General features: G+C 50.7%; 1 long non-coding RNA gene across 1 annotated transcript; it reads left to right on the forward strand.

Annotated features, from left to right (window-relative positions):
* Window positions 1-8,368: 8,368 nt before the first annotated feature.
* Window positions 8,369-14,677, forward strand: LOC102483176 (uncharacterized). The gene is made up of 3 exons (XR_336412.3): window positions 8,369-8,583; window positions 9,725-9,827; window positions 12,479-14,677. It is a non-coding gene; the product is annotated as an uncharacterized LOC102483176 (long non-coding RNA).
* The last annotated feature ends 392 nt before the right edge of the window (window positions 14,678-15,069 follow it).

Genomic DNA, 15,069 nt, shown 5'->3' on the forward strand with positions numbered 1-15,069 from the left:
GGGCTCTCCTTGCTAGCTTTTGCTAGTTTTTTGAGAGATTTTTACTATAAGGCACATGCACTTGCCAGAGAGACAGAAGGTGAAAAATCAGCCCCCACTGGGGGATGACCACGCAGCAATGCCTTCTCCCATTCTCCTCTGGGACTTTTGGGCACACACGCACACATGCCTGGCATGGATTTCAAGCCACTGGGCCTTAGACTCAAACCATGGTTAGCTATGTGAGAGTTCACTGTCTTAATCACTCTCCCACCTGCTGACCCCATTGCTAGTTTGTTTGTTTGTTTATTTGTTTGTTTTTTATAACAATTGAGAACAAATTTTATTGGTACAGAATCATTTAAATAGGTTTGATCCGATTAGACTTGGGTTGTAGGCTTATGGGTATGGTTTTAAAACACAAAATTGAATATTTTCTGTCTGGGAAATATTGTTTTTTTTCCTATAGGATGCATGTACTTACTTAAAAGAGACAGAAAGAGAAATGAGAAGAAATCACCTCTCAGGTGAGACGAGCGGCCACAATCCCTTCTCCGCCATTTTTCTCTAGGGGTTTTTGTCAGTCACGCACATGCACCTGGTGTGTTTTTTCAGCCACCAGGTCCAAGACTTAAGCCACTCAATCGACCATGCAGGATCCAGCCTCCTTAACCACGTGCCGAGTATTTCCTGGGACAGCCAGTATTTATTTAAAAAAAAATTCAATACTTTCTGGGAAATGCTTTTTTTTTCTGTATAGATTACCTTTCCACTTTAACTATTGATTGCCTCATCACTTGTATTCTCATCAAACTTTACATCTTTTTTTTTCTGCTCCTGTACTGGGCTGCTATTTGAATAAGTACGTGACACATCGGATCATGTGAGTTCTGAATCCATTTTCCACCCTTGTCAGCCAAGTACCTGCAACTAAATGTAAGTGATGAACATTCTGGTATTAAATGGTGACTTATTTCAGAAATTCTTTGAATAAAAAGCAAAAGGGTTCTTGTTGGAAATTTACACTTGGGTTATGGAAGGACTGTTGTGCGGTTCGTGTAGTCAACACCTCGTCCTATGCGCAGCACTGCCTTGGGGCACAGAGTCCTCGCAAAGCTGGAGAAATCCATTTTCTTAGAAACTATATCCTGAGGGCCAGTAAGGCCAGTGGTGGTTAAGGGACTAGACTCCCACATGACCAACTGCAGTTTGAGTCCCAGACCTGGTGACTTGAAAATCACACCGGGTGCATGTGCATATATGCCCAAAATCCCAGGAGGAGAACGGAGGAGAAGGGATGGTCATTCCCTCCAGGGGTGATTTCTCACTTTCTCTCTGTCTCTGTCTCTCTGGTGAGTGCACATGCCCTGTGGCAAAAATCTAAAAAAAAAGAAAAAAGAAAAAGAAGCTGTTCTGTTGTGGGCCTGACTTCTCATGATGAGGGAATTCAGGGGTGTTGTTCTCGGGAATTAAGAGACTCCTCCAAAATATCACTGCGAGGTCAGCATCTGGCCATGAAGTTGGCCTCCGGTGAGGGACGCTCATTTCTACATAACTGAGGGAACTCGTTTGTTTTGTTTTTGGCAAACAACCTGACCCAATTTGACTAAAACCGGGAGAGTCGATAGTGTAAGAAATAATTTTTATTTATTTATTTATTTTATTTTTTAGTATTTATTATTTTTATACATTCAGTCATTACACATCATTTCGTTTGTAAAGAGAGTCTAGCTGACATGATATATGCCACAGAGCAGACGAGCTGATACTACTATACACGTCGTCACCAACAGGCAACAAACCACATCTGTGTAATTCAAATGTCTTACTGCTCCATATTTTCCCAAATTTCCCTTCCTGAACTCTTCTTTGTTTTTTTAATTTATTCATTCTCTACATTAATTCACTATACACTATCACAACACACCAATGAATTTTCCATGCAAAATACCCTGTGCATTGGCTCAATCAAGCACATCAACATACATGTTCTCAGCAAATAATTTTCCAATTCTTAGGTCCTGCATACCTTGCCTTTTGTTTTGTCATTCTTGATTCCCCATCCCCCACCCTCTGCCATGTCCCATCCTCCTCCCACGTTGTCCATGGCATCCACAGTTGCCCTCCATGCCTTTCCCCACCCCATTCAATTGATCTGCCAATGAACTTAATTAGTCTAAATATATCCAATAGTTATAGCAGCTGACACATACCTATACATGAACCCAAGTCTGACTTTAGGCATAAACCTCATTGAGTAGAATGAACATACTATAAAGTAGTACCCAGCTGTGCCCATACAGCTTGTTGCAGTCGTCAAATATGCATTTTTTTAAAAAAATGATATGAACAGTTTTCTTGTTTTTTTTTTCTTTTCTCCTGCAACTTTTTTTTTTTATATTACCTAACATTCATTCCCTGAGTATCATCACAACATACTAAATGTGGTTTCCCATCTAGGATAAACTGCATAGTGACTTAATGAAGCATGTTATCATCAATAATATGCCATTTCTACTTTCATACATATGTATATGTATATATATATGTTTTTTATCCTATCTTTGACCCTCTGCCCTTTCCCTGCAGTTTCAGGAAGGCGGTTCTGGTAAACAGAGATGATTATCAGTTGATGCGGCACAGCAGCCATCTTGTGATTAGCGGGAATGGTGTTGTGGGGATCTGCAGCGTGAGTCATCCTTGGGTATCTGGCTTCCTTAAGAATGGTAGAGTAGTTCTTGTTTTTCCCTGAGGTAATGCAGGGCTGGTAACCATCATCTTCTCACTGTCCATAGGTAGAGAAAATCCTCCTATACAATATATTTCTCAATTGGTTTAAGACAGCTAAAGTTTCTTTCTGTTGCTTATAGTTGCCAGTTCTTAATCCTTGTTTTCGGCTTCAGTTTGCTGCCTGTGGCCGGCGGCCACGCACAGGCGCAGGCCCAGTGGCCACGCGCAGGCCCGGGGCCGATAGTGCAAGAAATAATTTTAGAGCCGTACACGGACGGACATTACAGATTGTACCCTGAATCAGTAAGAGCTGGCTTTGGATTTTTTTTCTTAGTATATATTTTAAAGATCTATGAAAGCAGCGGTGTAAACTATGAGGTACAACGTACAACAACATCTATAACCTACCTATTTCTTTTCCTCTCAATAAACAGCTAACCTTTTTTAAGTCATCTGGCAGTGGTGCTAGATTGATCTGATCCAAACTGGTCAACGCTGGGTTTTTGTTTGTTTGTTTGCCTTTTTTGTTTTGTTTTATGTTTAGATTTCTGTTTAGAGTCCACGCACTGGTGGAAGAGAGACAGAGTCAGAGAGCGAAGGAGAGCGAGAAACCACCCCTAGGAGGGATGGCTACACTGCAATCCCTTCTCCATTCTCCCTCGGGATTTGGGACACACATGCACATGCACTTGGGGTGTTTTTCAAGCTACTTAGTCCAGGACGCAAACCCAGAGTGGGCACCTTAACTACCATGCCACCTGCTGGCTCCAGTGCTGGATTTAATCATCAAGGGCAAGGCTATGCAATTAGAGCTAATCCGATGCGGTCTGAAGCAGCGCATGCAGACAAATGCAACTTTCAACTGGCTCAATGCGTTTAGGATCTGTTTGCGCTGCTAAGAGTCATTTTGCACTGCTTTTCCTGGAAGTGAAGCAGGATAGCCATGCATGGGCTCCCCGCCACCTCAGGGCTGAGTCCGCTCCGGCCAACTCGCCCCACTTGTGAGCTAGTAAGAGTCAGTTCCTAGTGGTCTGATCCAGAGAGGTCAAGTCGGCTGCAGGGTTTCTGGTCTCCAGCAGTATAAACTGTTGGGAATCCGATTTGTCTCCATCTGGAACACTGTTTTATCCTGTTTGGGCTGGCTTTATCCAATTTGACCTAGAAAGTTTGAATTTGACCCATTTAGAATAGTTTAAAAAGGTTTTAAAAACCTGGAATCAGTTTGTTTCTTAGAGAACCAACTGGTTTTTCTTAGAAATCTGATATTCAGAGGCCCAGCAGGTGGGGGGGGGGTGGTTAAGACACTGGACTGTCACATGGCAAACCACGGTTTGAGTCCTGGACCTGGTGACTTGAAAATCACACCAGGCAAGTGTGCCTGTGTGCCCAAAATCCAGGGAGGAGACTGGAAGAGATGGGGTCGTGGCATGGCCTTCCCCTCTGGGGGATGATTTCTCACTTTCCCTTTCTCTGACTTTCTCTCTGTCTCCCTCTGGTGAGCCTGCCCTGTGGCAAAAATCTAAAAACAAGACAAAAAAACAGAGACATTATTCATAGTCCCTGTTACTCTCAAAGCTGTGCTAATTTGGGGACAAATTACAGGACCCCTATCTCAGGCTCCCTCTCTCCCTCTCGGCTCTGTTCCTCTCTGTTTTTTCTTTCACAGAGACATATCTACCCTCATAGCCTGAGATTCCTTCCCTCAAGCTAACTCCAGAATTTTCATCTCCGTTGTTCTTTCCTGAGTCGGTAATTTCCACTTGATACAGAGACCATAAGGGAATGACACGCTGGCAGGTACTGATTCAGCAGCATGCTTAACGCCCGCCACCCAGAAAAGTGTCCCCTGAGCAGTTCTGACCCCAGCCTCCACGCTAGAGAAAGACAGGAAACGCTGGCCGGCCGAGGTGGGGGTGTTTGCGCCTGTCGCCAGGGTGCCTGGGAAGCATCCAGGCGTCTGTCCGGAAACCCCACTTGCAGGTGTGTGTGTGTGTGTGTTTGTGTGTGTTAATAATTATTTATTTTATTTTACTTATTCATTCTTTTTTTTTTTTTATTTATTTGACCAGAGAGACACAGAGGGTGAGAGTGAGAGAGAGAGAGAAAGCAAGAAAGTAAGCCACCAGATTCAGGACTCAAACCCTGGTCGGCCATGTGGGAATGTCCAGCGCCTTAACCACCACACCACCTGCTGCAGGTGTGTGTTTCTTTGTGTGCGTCTGCGAGGGACACCTTTGGCTATGCCATTGCTGTGGCAGAGCGGCCTTTCTTCCAAACCTGGGCAGCAGAGTCTGGGGGAGCCCGACCCGAACCCGCGGGGAGCTCAGGCCAGCTCCCAGCAGAGCCGCATCCGATGAGTTTCCGAGCATGGGCGCTGGACCCAGGTGGTGGGGCGCAGAGCCGCAGCAGGGCCACGCTGGCCGGGGACAAGTGCCACGCGGGGTCAAGGAGGGCCTGTATTCTGCTGGTCCCTGGGCTAGGGCAAGCCTGTGGGAGAACCGGGGTTCCGCCGTCCTGGTAGGCTGAGCAGACACTTGGCTGTCCGGGCTGCAAAGCAGAGGCTGGGGCGCGTTGGCCCTAGCGGACTCAGCCCTGAGGTGGCGGGGAGCCCATGCACCTGGGGACTCCAGGGAACAGCGAACTGAAGGCGGGCAGAGACCGAGGAGGGGCGCTCGCCCCCCAGCTCCTGTGAGTTTGCTCCCGAGCCTTTACCTACAGGACTGTCTGCTGGCAACCTCTAGGAACCAGGACTGGGGAGCAAGGAGAACCCCACAATTCCCTCCAGAAGAGGAGGGAGAGAAGTAGCAAGAGAAAGGGGAGCGGGAGAATCAAGATAGCGGGGAAACTTCCATCAGAGCCTGGGCAGGACAGACCAGAAAGTGGGCTCCTGGGTACACAACTGCCCTCCTGCCCCACCCAGCCAGCTGCTCCCGCCTGCCCCCGCCCCATCCCACACTTGCATCCCTGCCCGGGAGAACTGGGGCTGAGAGCATGCTCACAGCTCGCAGGTCGCCTGCCGTGAGGGCTCTTCCGCCCCCTGGACAGTGGTAACACGGGGGTGCACGGGGGTGGGGGTGGGTGGATGCAGTGCAGGGAGCTCTGGGTGACGGCTGGGAATCGAACTGGCGGCTCTCACTGGGGCCATGTACTCTAGCAGGCAGAAGCGGAAACTCTGGAGTGAGACCAGGTGCAAGGCCCAGGGCCGTCCCTGGTTGGCTGTGAAATCTTAGGCAAGATGTTTACCCTCTCAGGCCGCGCTTGCCTCCTCTGTCAAACCAGGTAAAATAATAGTAAGCCTCTCAGAGGATTGCTGAGAGTTAGAGACAACGCTCCGGGCCAGCAGGTGACTTGGTGCTTGGGACACTCGACTCACACATGGTTGGCTGTTCAAGTCCCAGACCTGGTGGCTTGAAACTCACGCCAGGTGTGTGTGCACGCATGGCCAAGACCCAGAGAGGAGAATAGAGGAAAAGGAGTGGGGGAGGGGACAGGGGTGATTTGTTGCTTTCTTTCTCTCTGTCTCTCGGGTGATCTCACATACCTTATCGCAAAAAATCTAAAAAGAAAAAGAAAAAAGAAAAGAGACAGTGTCCGTATCAGGGTACCTGGCCCATCTGAATAATAAGTTCTGAATGTTTTTATTTCTCAGGTAACAATCATTGCTTGAGTATAGATCTAGATAAGGGAGGGTGAAGATGCAAAGGTCCTCCCAGGGACAGTGTTTCAGGCGGTGGAGATGGGAATCGTGACAGGCAGAGGAGAGTAAAGTCAGCGTGTTGAGGAAAGTAAGACAGTCACAGTGTAGTAAGGATCAGGAGGGCCAGGAGAGAGGGCAAGTGACAGCACTGAGGACGAAGTGAGTGACATTAGCATGGGGGGTCTCATTCTAGGTTCTGAGTAAGGTTGGCATGACTTGATTTGCAGTTTTAAAATGCCACTTGGGTGGCCATGGAGAAAATGGGGGGAGGGATGGCAAGGAAACTCATCTCCCGCAGGGAAATGAGTTACTAGGATATTGGATATTCAGACAAAAACTAACCAATGGGGCCACAGATGACATGGAGTTAGGACAGCTGGATCCCACATGGCCTACTACTTGGTTCAAGTCCTAGACCCGGCAGTTTGAAAAACATACTGGGCATGTGCGTGCACATGACAAAATCCCGAGAGAAGGGTTTGTAGCACAGTCATGGCCTCCACCGCCCACACCTGCCTGAGGGGCGCTTTCTCACTTTCCCTAGCTCAGGCTGGGTCAAAGAGAAGTCTCCTTTAGGCTGGCGTGTTGAGGAAAGTAAGACAGTCACAGTGTAGTAAGGATCAGGAGGGCCAGGAGAGAGGGCAAGTGACAGCACTGAGGACGAAGTGAGTGACATTAGCATGGGGGGTCTCATTCTAGGTTCTGAGTAAGGTTGGCATGACTTGATTTGCAGTTTTAAAATGCCACTTGGGTGGCCATGGAGAAAATGGGGGGAGGGATGGCAAGGAAACTCATCTCCCGCAGGGAAATGAGTTACTAGGATATTGGATATTCAGACAAAAACTAACCAATGGGGCCACAGATGACATGGAGTTAGGACAGCTGGATCCCACATGGCCTACTACTTGGTTCAAGTCCTAGACCCGGCAGTTTGAAAAACATACTGGGCATGTGCGTGCACATGACAAAATCCCGAGAGAAGGGTTTGTAGCACAGTCATGGCCTCCACCGCCCACACCTGCCTGAGGGGCGCTTTCTCACTTTCCCTAGCTCAGGCTGGGTCAAAGAGAAGTCTCCTTTAGGCTGGCACTCAAATTGCCCATGACAGGAGAATTTAACTACCCTGAGGCCAGCCCCGACTCCCTGTGGTGGTAAAGACTCAGGTGCTCCGGACCCAAGGAAATCCTACTCCTCAACCCCATTTGCCCGGTTTCTTTTTCTTTTTCTTTTGTCAGAGGACAGAATCCAGGGAAGCAGCGAGGAGATGAGCCCTCTGGGTCTGCAGAGCTCCCTAGCTCACGTCTGGAAACCAGATCTGGGTGTCCCTCCACATTCAGAATGTGACCCTGGGAGGGGAGGAGTTCCCTTCTGCTGTATTCCCCCCCCCCTTCCTTCTCCAAATTTAGAATGCAGGCTCCTGTGTGGGGGACGGGGTGCTCTGGGGCAGATGACATTACACAGAGAAACAGATGTTTGGACTTTCTGTGCCCCGTGAACTCAGTTTCGTGCCATCTACTGGAAGGGAAGCGGGCCAGGCTAGTGCAGGGAGGGAGTGTCTGGGATGGGTTCTCGCCACTCTGCTTTCATTAACACAGGAAGGGCCTGGGCTGGCAGACTTAGCAAAGACTTCCAGAAATGGGTATGGGAAGCCAGTGCTTAAGCCCACGGTAGGTGAGGCCTCAGCTCCATGGAGCAGTTTTGTGAGATGTTGAAGTAATTTTTCCACCCTACTTCCCTCCTCCCTTACTCCCAGAAAGGCATGGATTATTTTTAGCAGGAAAATGAGTGCTCCATAAAAATGAACATTAAAATACCATGCAGGGGACAGGACACCCTCCCACCAGTTTCCACGAGCTCCCCACAGCGGCCCTGAAAGCAGACAGGGCTGGAAGCCAGCACTGGACACGTGGGTAGGGAAGGGCCAGCACTGACCTGAAAGGGCTGGAAGGGGAATGGAAAGAACCCCGCTGGTGATGAAGGGGCGTGCGGGCCTGGGTCACAATTCACAGAGCATGCGCCGTGCCTCTGCTGTGCCCTCCCACCCTTTCGCTAGCCAGTCCGATGGCCTCCTTTCTGTGCACGGCAGCCAGACCTTGCGCCGTGACACATGACACATTCTTCCTGCTTTTGTGGAACTGTCCTGTCTACGTCCCACATCTCTGCCTCAAGTTTAACAGGTAAAAGCTGAAGTCCTGGCTTTCCTCCCCAAACCTGCCGATCTTTTCTTTTCTCCTCCAAGGCACTTCCGAAAGCTCCGTACCCGGAAGCCTTGGCCTCCTCGTTGCCTTCTCTCTCACTCCCCACATCCAACCTGCCAGCAAATCCCTTTGGCTCAACTTTCCAAGCCGATGTTGAGATCTGACCCCATCTCCCATCTTCTCCACTCCCGCCCGGTCAGGGCCACACTCTCTCCCACCTGGATTGTTGCGCGAACTCCCCATCCTCTCCCTGCTTTGCCCTCACTCCCCTCTCCTCCCCTCCCTTCCCCACACTGCATTCCTGGCCCAGCAGCACAGCGACTAGACTCCTAGATCCACTGTCATTTACATCAGTCAGAGTCTCTCTCTGCTTGAAACCTCCCAAAGGCTTCCGCTCCTACTTAGAGGGGCAGCCAAAGCCCTCACGGTGGCCTCCAGGGCCTCGCGTGGTCTAGCTTCCTGCGGACTCGTCTCTCTGCATTGCCTGGGCAGCTGCTTTTACCCTGTGCTCTGCCGTGGGGGCTTCCACTGGGCTTTGGACGCACAGACACACCCCTGACTCGGTGCCCTCACAGTCCCTCGGCTGGAAACGCTGGGCCCCAGCTGTCCTCGCTGCTCACAGCCTCCCTCTCTTCAGCTCTTCACTGGTCACTCGACGGCTTTTACATGTCAAAAACTGCCTTCCCATCCCTTATTCTTCTTAGCAGGTATTGCATGTACCCTACAGCGGGGCAAGTGCCTCATCTGCCTGTGGCGGGCACTCCCTGGGAGACCACGAAGACCAGATCCTGGCTGTTCCGTAGGCGTGTTCGGCTGCTCTTTCTGCCGCGTGGCCAGCAGACGCTTCTGCTCTGGAACACAGGGGACGAGTGACAGAGTGAACTCTCGGCTAAAACCTGCCCTCTGACTCCTGCTCGGGCTCTTGGCCTGCTGTTTGTCACCCCTTCCTGTTCACAGTGGGTTTAGCTCAGACCTCTCCCGAGCCACTGTGCCCAGACACACCGTGGTACTGCTTCCTGCTCCAGGACCGCTCTTACTGGGGCAGCTTGGTGCTACGATGACCCTGTGCAGGTCAGAACCGTGACAAACCTTTTCTTTTCTTTCCCCCCAATTGAGACAGGATCTTGCCATGTTGTCCAGGCTGGCCTCAATCCCATGAGCTTCCTGACTCCCTTCCAGAGTAGCTGGGGCCACAGCCATGCGCCACCGCCCCCAGCCATGGGGTAAGTGGCTTGGACAAACTCCCAGTCTCTACTTGCTCATTGGTCCAGTGGGTTAGTGACACTGACTTCCATGAGGTTGTCAGGACAATGGCAAGAGGTCACCTGTGTATGCGTTTCTCCTGGTGCCTGGAACAAAGCACCACTTGGCTTCCCACTGTCTGGGCCATTCCAGGTGCCTCTGATGGCTGCCAGTGTCCCCAGAAGGTCCCTGCCGCCTGGCCCCTTCAGGGAGCAGCCCACCTCATCCACTCTACGTGAGTTGTACAATTGCTTCCTGGCTCAAAAATTTTTGCCTTCCTCTGAAGGGGAGACTGTTATTGACCCCAACCCTGCAGGCTGAAATACTATCAAACCCAGGGAGATCATTTCCCGTGGCCAGCCCACGCCAGCTGGTTTCTGCGCAGGTGCTGCCGGGTGAGCACGGGAAGGTGCGGCTGCAGCCCTCCTGACCGGGCATGCGGGCCGGCAGCTCGTGGCTGAGCTGAGCTGCCCGGACCTCTTCAGACCACCAAGCCCTGCATGCTCCTTCTCATCTTGGAGCCGTTGTGAAAGCTGCCCCCTCCCCCGAGCGGCCTCTACCTCCTTCCCCTCCCCCTTTCACCCCTCAAATAACCCACAACCTGCAGCACTGCAGTGGTTTGTAGGCCCCATGTTCAAAACACATGCTGACATCTCATTGCCAGTGTGACTGGATTAAGAGGTGGGAACTTTGGGAGGTAAGAGATTATGAGGGCTCTGGCCTCCCGAGAGGTTGTCACAGGAGTGGGTAAAGGATGAGTTCACTTACTGTCTTTGTCCCACGTGCTTGCTTGCCTCCCGCCATGCTGGGGCAGTGAGAAGGCCCCCACCACCTGCCAGGCAGATACATGCTGTGCTTTGACCTTCTCAGCCTCCGGACTACAGGAGCAAATTCTCTCTCTCTCTCTCTCTCTCCTAATAGTTTGCTATAGGGTACATGCACTTGGGAGAGAGGGGGATGGCCACTCCACAATCGCTCCTCCTCACTCTCCTCTCGGGATTTTGGACATGCACCACACATGCCTGGTGTGATTTTCAAGTCACTGGGTCTGAGACTCACACCACAGAGTTAGTCATGTAGGGTCCAGCCACATTGACCTCCACGCCACCTGCTGACACCAAAATAAATTTATTTTCTTATGAGTTACCCGGTCTGTGGGATTCTGTTACAGCAGTATACGACAGATTAAGACATGCACCCTTAAGGCAGGCTCGGCTTGGGAAAACGCTCTGTGGCCTTCCCAAGCTGGCTAGGCTCTGCCTCTGCCACGTGCCCACCACGTCGCGTGCTTGCCCCGCCGAGGCACTTCGCCTTTGTCTGTTTAGCCATCTGCCTCTCCACCCTTGGCTGTGACCCGGGCAGGGACTGTGTCCTGTTCATCCAGGGGAGATCCTAGTAGGTGTGGAATATGCGTTTTCTGAATGAATGAGCAGGGAGGGAAGTGAAGGAGTGGATGAGTCAGTAACTCAGTGAAGAAATGCAGCACTCCAGCAGCTTCCGCAGTGGTTCATGAGGGCATGAAGAGACCGGAAAAGCATGCCTATGGGGAGCCGGCTCAGGACAACACCTACCCTGGCCCCCTCCTGGCTGTCTCCTCTTCTCCTTGCACACACTTGTTCTCCCTGAGGTACCCCTTCCTTCCCTATCTCAGTGTCATTGGTTCCCAGAGTGATGGTCCTGAAATTGTGTTTCTATTTGAGTTTTGCAGCCACTGCCTTCCTCCATGCGATCGTTTTTATCTCTGGATTTGGGGTGTGTTTGCATTCCAAAAGCAAGCAACTTCGCTCAGTGGCTGGAGGGTGCACAGGCTGTACCCTGGGCCTCCACCAGCTGAAAGCAACTCCCTCTTTTTTTTTTTTTTTGGAGAGGTTTTTGCCATAGGGCACGTGCGCTCGCCAGACAAACAGAAAACAGAGAGAGACAGAAAGCGAGAACTCACCCCACATGGGGGATGGCCACGCCGCAATCCCTTCTCCTCCATTCTCCTCTCGGGATCTTTTTTTGGAGAGGTTTTTGCCATAGGGCACGTGCGCTCGCCAGACAAACAGAAAACAGAGAGAGACAGAAAGCGAGAACTCACCCCACATGGGGGATGGCCACGCCGCAATCCCTTCTCCTCCATTCTCCTCTCGGGATCTTGGGCACGCATGCACACGCATCTGGTGTGAGTTTTAAACCACCGGGTCCGGGATGCGAACCGCGGTCAACTATGTGGTAGTCCAGCGACATAGCCATTACGCTAACTGCTTAGCAGCCTTGGTGAAGGCCAATGCATCCCCTGTCCCCCTAAAGTTGTGGTATTTCAGAGACAGAGGACAGAGGAGCAAAGCTAAAGTCACTTGCCTTGCAATGTAGGAGAAAACGTGAGAGCCCAGAGCCTGGCTGCATGCAGGTGTGGGGAACTTCCGGCCTCCAGCTCTTGGCTCAGTGTTCTCGCAACCTTTGTAAACACCTCAAACCATGGCTACGCTAATAAAGAGTGATGCTTATCAGTCAGATGCCACCGGGTCTGGAAACCACCCAGAGCCAACTGGAAGGCATGTGGGTGGGGACACATTCTACAAGCACGTTCTCATTTTTCTGCTCCAGTTCGGGATTCATGTCTTACCTCTCGTATTGGCTCTTTTTGTAGGTTCTCCAGTACCGGGGCTGTTTCAGGGGGAGACTTCTGCTCTGTACCGTTGACTGCAGCTGTAAAGTCACAGCCATGTGAGACGGAAAGACCCTTAGAGACGATCTGGTGTCACTCCCATGTTTTGTGGGCGAGGAAACGGTCAGAAGTGACTTTCACTTTGAAATTTATGAGGCCTATTTGTGTTGACAACATGATTGATCGCTGTGCTTCCGAGACAGAAGATTTGCAAGAGGAAACATAAAAACGTCCATGCTCTTCCTGACGGGAGGGAGAACAAGGGAAAGGCTTGCATTGCGGCAACTTGCCCCAGCAGCAGAGCAAGAACGCCAGATCTCCCAGGGCTGCTCCCACGGTCAGCACCGCACGGAGGGCTGGGGAGCCCTGCCACTCCAAGACAGGACAGTGTTCAAAGACCAGAGATCCCCTCCCCTCCCTGAAAGCGATTCAGGCAGACAGGAAGGACGGAAGGCTTCCGAAGTGTACCATGTCCAAACCGTGAGCAGCAGCGCTGGTCCCCCAGAGCGCTTCTCCCGGGGCTCTGCAATTGCACGTAGACGGGTCTGCCCCGCACACCCGGCTGTGCAGGCTCCCTCTCCGTCCAGCAGGGCTGAATGAGACCAGAGAGGGAGCCATGAAAGTGCGGCACGGCTCCGCTTGGGTGTCGTGTGTGCCGGCGCTGTGGTGCCTGAAGGTGGAGACTGAACTTGGAATCATTCAGTAAAGACGTGAAATTAGGAGCCAAAAAAGCGAAATTGAAACCTGTTTGCCCAGACAATAGAGAAGATCAGAAATGGGAGACTGATTTTGTGTCTACTGGGATAGGTAGTGCCTGTTTGCGGCTTTGTCACGAGAAGGACTGTGAGGCTGGGAGCCTGCGCAGGGGACTAGGGACACCCTCGCTAGGACAAGGACGGGGAGGAGGAGAAAGCATATGTTTTCTTTAAAATTTCTTTCTTTCATGACAGTGAGAGGCAGAGAAAGAGAGAGAGGAAAACAAGCATCCTCAACACGATTCCGTGCTCGATCCTCCCCAGCCTTCCCGACGGGATCGTGGAGCATGGGCACGTGCACCTGGCATGGAGCAAGCACAGGTAGACCAGGGAACCAGGTCCTGGGCTCCACCTGGACCCAGCACGGCCAGCAGCACCGCGCCGCACCCGCAGGCCTGCTGTCTTCTTGATTGAACTCGTGTTACCCACGGGCTACCTGTATAGACTTACAAAGTCCATAGTGCCTCCAAGGCTTTTAGTGCAAAATAGCAGTCCTCATCCCACAGTCTCGCCAGCAGGTTCGTTCTCCTCTTCGAAGAAGCTGTGCTAATAAACTGTGGTTAGAGAGTGCTGCGGAAATATTAAAGTGCAGCGGTCATTCTGTGAAAAATTAAGGGGGGTTTGAAGATAAAAGCAACAAGCTGTAGGCACCAGACAGAAAATACAGAAAATAAAATATAAACCTGCTTTTGTAACCCTTCTAGGATGGCATACATGGAAAGAAATGAGAAGGGTGGGGTGGCTGAACGATGAACACTGTCCACCCCCCAGAACGAAGCCCTGAGAGGAGACGGAGCCTTCATGGAGGGAATGGTGGGAGAGAGCCCTGGGAGGGGTAATTAGGCCTGGGGTGTGTTCCACAAACGGGAGGGGCAGGTTGGCTGAAGCATCTGGCCATCAGAAGTCCTAACGATGTCACCATTGCCCTAAAAGCTCCTGGTAGGAGGTGCCTCATAGACCTAGTAGTGACAACGGGCCCCCACTCAGCCTGAGGGGAGGGACAGTTCTAGTCACTCCCAGCCTGTCGAAGATCCTCTTCCCTGGTATTTCTCTGTTCCTGGGTGTGGGCTGCAGGCAAGGCCCTGGCCGTGGCACAAAGTACTCCTGCGTTTACACTGATGATCATCTGATTTTTCTTTCCTAGTTCTCAATATGGCAAATTACATTACTTTTTTAACATGCACTTGCCAGAGAGAGAGAGCAAAGAGGCCTCCTGGGGAGAGGGAGAAAGCACCCCCCAGTGGGGTGCGGTCAGGCCACAGTCACTCCTCCATCTCTGAGACACACACACACACACACACACACACACACACACACGCACGCACACACACACACGCACACACACACACACACACACACACGCACACGCACACACGGTGCTTTTCAGAAAGCTGGATTCGGGATTCAAGACACTCAATTGGCCATGTGGAATCCAGCTTCCTTAACCACTAGGCCTTGAAGCCAGTCTGATTTAAAAAAAAAAAAAAAAGTTAGAACAGTGTTACAGTCATGGGATGATTTTTTTAATACACATCATTGAGTTTGGTTCATTAAAATACTATTAATAATTGTTTGTGTCTATATTCGTTAGGGATTTTAGTCTGGGGTCTTTCGTATATTGCCTTTGGTTTTTGCAGTATCAGAGTAATGTCGAACGTAGAGTTGTGAAATAATTGCTCCTCTTCGATACTCGGGAGAGTTATGTAGAATTAATATAATTTGCTTCTTAAATATTTGGTAGAATTTATTAGCAATACCATCTTAGCCATGAGCTTTCTTCGTGGGAAAGACATTAAGTAAAACTTCAGTTTCCTTAAC

This window comes from Tupaia chinensis, unplaced genomic scaffold, assembly GCF_000334495.1.
Source record: "Tupaia chinensis unplaced genomic scaffold, TupChi_1.0 Scaffold138425_1, whole genome shotgun sequence".
Classification (NCBI taxonomy): domain Eukaryota; kingdom Metazoa; phylum Chordata; class Mammalia; order Scandentia; family Tupaiidae; genus Tupaia; species Tupaia belangeri.